The sequence below is a fragment of the Chamaea fasciata genome, unplaced genomic scaffold, assembly GCF_029207755.1.
Source record: "Chamaea fasciata isolate MVZ Bird 193981 ecotype frontalis unplaced genomic scaffold, bChaFas1.0.hap1 SCAF_24, whole genome shotgun sequence".
Taxonomy (NCBI): domain Eukaryota; kingdom Metazoa; phylum Chordata; class Aves; order Passeriformes; family Sylviidae; genus Chamaea; species Chamaea fasciata.
In genome coordinates, this window is record NW_027094109.1 from 3,130,691 (window position 1) to 3,137,473 (window position 6,783).

Here is a 6,783-nt window from a genome sequence, read left to right on the forward strand (position 1 = left end):
TAAATTAAAAATGAACTGATTCTGCACTGTGTAAAGTGACTGCATTCACCTAAAAAAATTGCACTTCAACTTTTAATTCCACTTCAATTGCACGCAGGCACCGCGGCAGCGCTGCTCCCGCCCGGCAACCTGGGCTCGGGCCCTCTGGAAATTGCCTTGGCAATCCCATTCCACCTCAGCTAAGCACATACATTTTTTAAAAGTTACTGCTGCGCCGTGCAGAGCGACATTAATTGAGTGTTAACGAGCTGTCTGATCAGCTTCCCACTGTCCTTATTACTGGACGTCAGGGTCTCTGCAATGTCCCAATTAAACGGAATCAAAGAATACTTAATGCACGGTAAACTGGTTCCCAGCCACTCGAACTGATTACCCAGCTGTTCCCTTTATTTGGGGCCCCATTAAGCGGCGCAGTCTATAGTGCCCAAGCAGCTCCTATATTCTGGGTTTAAATGGAGATTTTTCAGGAGAGGCTGTGGGAAGTTTGGGGTGGCAGACTCGTGTTTCATCCCGAAACAGGGTGGTGCAGAGACATAGGATGAGAGGAAATGGCCTCAAGTTTCACCAGCTTAGATATTAGGAAAAGGTGTTTTTTTTATGGCAAATGTAGTGAAACGTTTGAAAAGACTACTCAGGGAAGTGGTGGAATCACCATCCTGGAAAGAGTACAGAAAACATGAGGATGTGGCACTTGAGGACATGGTTTAATGGTGAACGTGGTAGTGGCTGGACCCGATGATCTTAAAGGTCTTTTTCAGCCTTAAAGATCCTGGGATTCTGTAACAGAATCATCATAATTCAAATTGGGCTCCTGGACTCAGTAGGCATTTTGTAGCTCCTGTTTTATTTAACCAGCTCCAGTGATAAAGATGGAAAGGGAGAAAAAAACTTGAATCGCTGAAGAAGAAATGCCAATATCCCCATACCAACGGAAATACAGAGCCTACAAAAACCCCATTGGCAGCATAAGATAAGCTCAGGACATCGGGAAGGACCAGCAAACTGTCCCTGCATATCTGCTCTGGGCTGGCAGGCTGCTTTGGCATAAAATGGTGGTTTTGGTTTGGCATCCACCTCAGCTTGGGTGGGAAATACAAGTGCAAGAGATTCCCTGAGGAAAAGCCCCCCAGGCCCTTGCTGTACGTTCTGTGGAAATACCCAGGGATGCACAAAGTCTCCCAGCTTTGTCTTTCATACTTCCAGACGGACTCAGCACCAGAAACGGGGGGAGGTCAGTGAGGTCATTGTGACCAGGGGGGAAGGAAACAACTTGACAGAGCACGTGGGTCTCCCATCACAAAATTTCTTTGGAGCTCTTGAATCACCACTCCAAAGGCTGGGAGCATCCCTCTCCCTGGGATCACCCTTCCCACCAGGATCACCCGTCCCACCAGGATCACCCATCCCACCAGGATCATCCCTCCACCAGGATCACACACAGCCACCAGGAAAGCTGCAGAGCAGAGACACCCATCACATCCTCCCAAATGCCAACCCTGCTCCAGCCAGTCCATACAACAGTCCCACGTCCCACGGAAAATCCTGGGATGGGGACAGAGCAGAGAGTCCCGCCCACGTTTTCCAGCCGCAGGAGGAAAGCTGCTCCAGCTGTCTGCGGGCTCGGCGGTGACACCAGTTGAGATAAAAGAGAATTTAAGGTGCAGAGGAGAACCAAGGAGATCCTTGTAGATTGGAGGAGAACAAGATAAGGGAGCAATGATTAATACAGGCACATTACACTGGGATAATTCTGAGCACACGCAATTTTGGCGGATGGGAAAATGCGATAGCGCTGCGTCCTCACAGTCCCCGAGCCGAGGTTCTCCCGAGTCAGCCTCAGCCAGCCACGCTCTGGGGGCAAAGAAAACAGACTTTTAAGGATCATCAGCATCCAGTTTTGGGAGAGAAGCCCATGCTTCACCGAGGAGGGCATTCCTGGAGCTCGGGCAGTAACAGTTTTATTCGCTGTTATTTTACAAGACGTTGGCAGAGCGCGCAGCACAATTATCGGAGCCTTCAGCTCCCCCTGCGCCTAAATGGAACAGTCAAGGAAAATAGTCTAATTTGACAATTTTCAGTCAGTTGAAATGATACGTGGAGGAGACATGGAAGAAGGGAAGCGTATTATTCACTATTTGATAAATTATCCCCATTATGCGGAAGGCAAATCTGAGCAGGGCCAGCACGGGCGGTTTTGGCAGCTGCAAAGGGCAGGGCTGTTGCGTTGGATGGAGAAACAACCCTGCTCTGCCCAGCCCCTGCCTGTGAAGCCACAAACCCAAAGGAAAGGGGGAAGATGTTTGGAAGAGTCCAAAATTTATTGCCCTCTTCTGCCACTTCCACATGTCCCTCTCTGCTCTGGGGAAGGGTCTCATTTTGGCCACACTTTTCCCTGGTTTTCTCCTTTCTCCCCACCAATCCTTACCCTGGTGTGGGTAACAACCCCAGACCCTGCTCCTCCCAGCACCAAACAATGCTGCAGACAGACACACACCCCAAGGGGACACCCACTGCTCTCCCAGACAAGTTCTTAGGGATCCATGTGAACGCAGACACCTCCTCCCCACACCCCTGCACCCCAAAGCCCATCCCCAGCGCTCCCGATCCGCACAAATGTATTCATGAATTCGCTCAGAAAGTTCTCCCCGTGCTCGAGCGGGTGCTGCTTGTAATTGCTGGCGGCCAAAATCTGTTCTGTTTTTTCTGGCTGAGGTACCAGGCAATCATCAGCTGTAATTATTTCGAGTCTTGTTACAGATGGATCTCGGAGCTTTCAGTCTTAAGCAGAATTCATTATTCAAATGCTGGCTCCAGCCTTCTGCAGAGGGGTGGGCACGGGCGCTGCCGGCCCCCCGCAGCCGCCGCCGGTGACAAACGCTCGTGGGGAAGGTGAGGATGTGGTGGGATCTGCTTGTCAAAGCCACCCCTGCAGCTCCCTGTAGTTCCCACCCCACACATGCCTTGGCTCAGGTTTGATCCAAGGAGAATGGGAGTGTCTGAGGGGAGCAAAGCTGCAGGGAGCTGGCTGGGGATAGGGTCAGTACCAGCCATGCCCGGTCCAAAAACCTCCAAATTCTGGCTCCGAGCTCACTTTGGATACATGACAGCACAAGAGAGGAGCCCTGGGGACTCAGGAGTGACTCCAAGCAGCTGGACAAGGTGTTACTGGACCAAATCACGGAATCATTTAGGTTGGAAAGCACCTCCCAGGGTCATGGAGTCTGTTTAACCCATCACTGCCCTGTCAAATAAACCAGAGCACTGAGGCCCAGTCCAAGTGTTAAATGGCAAAAGTGAAGTTGAAAAGGGAATAGATTGGAGCTTTTTATTGACCAAACCACCGATTTCAGCCTTTTCTTTTCAATTTTGAAACTGCTAAAGTCAAACACTTGGAGATCCTTAAAATACATTGGGCAGAAAACATTCCCTTCCCAAGGGAAAGCACCTGCAGGAATAGCAGTGGGCTCAGGGCCGGGCTCTCTGTGGTGCTCAGGCACAGCTATTTGGGGACCTGCCACTGAAAATCCCCGTGGTGACAGTCTAGGAATCACAATTTACAGCAGGAAGACTCAAAGTCCAGCAGGAGAACCAACTGTGGCTGCACCATGTCCACCCAGATGCACACCTCACTCCCCTCTGGCTCAGAATTCCCTGTCACAGGGCCAGCACATCCCTCTCCTCCCTCCATATGGATTTCAGGTTTATGACACATCAAGATTTGCAAGGAAGGCATCGAATTCCAAACTTTCAGGGTCTGTGTAGGAGAAGTAAAAAGGGGATGTTTCCTGGCTGCTCCTCAGGCCAGAGCAGGGGCAACGTCCAATTTAAAAAGTCAATATTTTCTGCAGGAAATCTCAATCATCTCTTTTTTTTGGGTTTTTTTTTTTTTTCCCCTTTTGGTCCAAAAAGATTTCTTTTTTTGGTCAAAGTTTCCCAGGAGGAGGGGAAGAGGGATGCTCGTAGCAGGCAGCAAAGTGTTGCTAATCTTATGCACATACAAAATGGAAACACCGCTTCCTGGTGGGATTGCTGCTATTTTGTTTTTATAAAAATTTTAATCTCTGTATCCCTCCTGCTACTGTTTGTATTTTTCGTGTGTCTATTTGAAAAGCAAACAATATTGCCGGCTCCTGTGGCGCTCTGGGTTTGGGTTTTGCTTTACACTTATTTATTTTGCTCAGCAGTTTAAATTATTATTCCCTGACCCTGCAAATATCTTGTTGCACGTGGATCGTGGGGCACACAAGCGAGACGTGCCCGGGGTTTATTTGCACTTGTGAGCACAGCGCTGGGCCCAGGGGGAGGTAAATTAATTTGAACTCCAAAGAAACAAACTCTGGTGATGCCCCCCAGCACAGAGGCCAATTTGAGGTTTGTTTGTTTGTTCAGCACCCACTGGTTAGCTGGACAGGCTGGAAATGGGATGGGAAAGGGCCAGGAGAGGCTTCAACAGCTCTGGGTGATGCCAGAGGATGTCGTTGTGTCCCCCTCTGACAGCTGGGAAAAGAGAAGTAGAAATCCCTTTCTGCTCCATCCCCACTGCTTCGGGGCCAGGCACAGAGAAAACAGCAAAAAAATCTGTTTTATATCAAAGCAGAACACTAAAAAGAGGGAGGAAACATCTCATTCTCTCTCCAGGAATGAAAATCTAAATAAAACAAGTCATCCCAGGAGCACCAGAGCTGATGAATCCTGCCTCCCTCGGGATTTCTGCCTGGAGCTTGAATGACTCAGAGGAAACAGCCTGCGGAGCTGGGGCTGGGAGAAAGTTTCCCCAAAGAGGGGCTCAAGATCTGCACTTTTGGGATCCCCCGATCCCAGTTAAATCCTACAACACAGCGGGAAGTTAAACCTCTGTCAAACCACGCTGCTCCTGTTCCACATCACTCCCTCTTTCTCTGCCTTTCCCCACAGAAGCAGCTGGGCCCAGCTCCTTCCCACCCCAAAACCCCAGCCTGTGAGCCTCCATCCCACAAGGGTGACCTTGTTCTTACTCTTCCCAGTCTGCCCACCCTCCCCAGGACCCCTGCCCAGCCATCCAGCCCCCCTTTCACCCTACAAATACCTCAGTAGCAGCCAGACCCATCGAAAACAGGGAGAAAAATCCTTCCTGGGCAGCAAACAGCAAATCCAGCCCGGCCATCCCCCTGGAAAAATGAGGTTTCACCTCCAACTGAGGGCTCAGCAGCTCCACTCTCCCTCCTTCCCCGGCAGTTTGGGGGTGTCCAGGGGATGGGGGGAAACCCTCTGTCCCCCAGGATGCTCCCTGGATCCCCAAAGGCCAACAGGACCCAGCTCTCTGTGCTGGAGCAGCTCCAGGGCCACCACCATGGAGGTGGAACCCACCAAACCCAAGTCCTGCTTAGAACCCAAAAACTTTAATTCCTCTGGGAATTCAGTATTAATTTGTTGTGCCCCAGGCTGAGCCATTGGAGAGCTCTCTGGGGAGCTGGGGGATACTTGGGCACACTCAGGGACAGTTGGTGACACTAAACACAAGCCCTACACTTGCAGGGCGGTGATTTTGGGGAATGCACCTTGTAAATCATTTTTCCTATGGGGTATCAAGAGTGGATGAGAGGAGTTTGTTTCACTGCAGCTCTTGGACACCCCACAGCAGAATTTGGGGAGGGTTTGTACAACGTGGCTTCCTCTCAGAGGGAGAAAACCACCAAAATTCCCTTTCCTGAAGCAGCAGAGCTGAGAGGAGGCAGCTGCACACAGCAACAGCTCCATTCACCTATTTAAAACTCCAACCCTTCTATTGTAGCTAAGGAATTAAACCCAAAAATAAAGACATCCACGACTCACCCTCAGCCTCCTCCACATCCTCCAGCTCTTCCACTCTGCAGGATGAAATTCCCTCTCCAGGGGCTCAGGGATGCTGGGAGGTCCCAGCCCATCCTACGGCACCCAGCCACGTGTACTGGGCTGGGGGAACCATCCCAAATTCCCCAGAGCAAGGGAGCCTCTGGATGGGGCCTGTGATAGCGAGTGAAAAATGTGCTGTGAGTTAAAAACACGGGGAGAAAGCATGGACATATCCCCCTCCAAACCCCAAATCACCTGTTTATTAATGAGAAACTTCATTTTTCCTACTAGAATAGAACAGGGGAGGGGTTTTCTGGAATCGTTTGGGTTGGAAAGACCTCTTAGGTCATCGATTCCAACCTCCTGAGCCCCCCCCCCCATCCTGCCCAGACCTGGTGGTTTGGGATCTGGGATGGGGGTGCCGAACCCAAAATTGTTCTAAGAGTGCTCTAAAATCCCAGCAGCAGCACAGGGATGGGGAAGGACCCTAAAACCAGGAATTTGGGAGGGAGAGGAGAGCAAAATTCACCCCGGGGATGAGGATGTGCAACTCCCCAGGTCACAGCTGAACCCCAGGGGTGCTGCAGGTCCCGAGGAGCACATGCAGGGCCCAGGAATCTCACCCAAACCCACACCAACAGGGATATTTATTTCTGCCAGTTTACCCACAGCTTTTGTGTCTCGCTGAAAAACAAAAGCCCTGAAGAAACGCAATTAAAATATTATAATTATTGGCGGTGGAGTATTTGCTTTTATCGGCTCCTATTTAAAAAGATGCAAATAGGGGCGTTTTTAGCATTCCAGTCAGCCCGGCTGCCTCCTGCAGGGATGGAAATATTTGCTTTAGTCAACTTTGTTGTGCTGATTTCCTACTTTCCCTTATTTTCCCCTTTTCTTTTCCCATCATTACACTCACTCCTCTTCCCTGGCACCGAGTCCCTTGTGGTGGTTTTGTCTTTTCCATGGAGTTGG

The 6,783-nt window shown here is 50.4% G+C and overlaps 1 long non-coding RNA gene across 1 annotated transcript; it reads right to left on the reverse strand.

The window, feature by feature from the left end:
- Nucleotides 1–344: 344 nt before the first annotated feature.
- On the reverse strand, nt 345–5,923 carry LOC136300865 (uncharacterized). The gene is made up of 3 exons (XR_010723753.1): nt 5,812–5,923; nt 5,066–5,147; nt 345–1,851 (listed from the first exon to the last, which is right to left on the reverse strand). It is a non-coding gene; the product is annotated as an uncharacterized lncRNA (long non-coding RNA).
- Between the last annotated feature and the right edge of the window lie 860 nt (nt 5,924–6,783).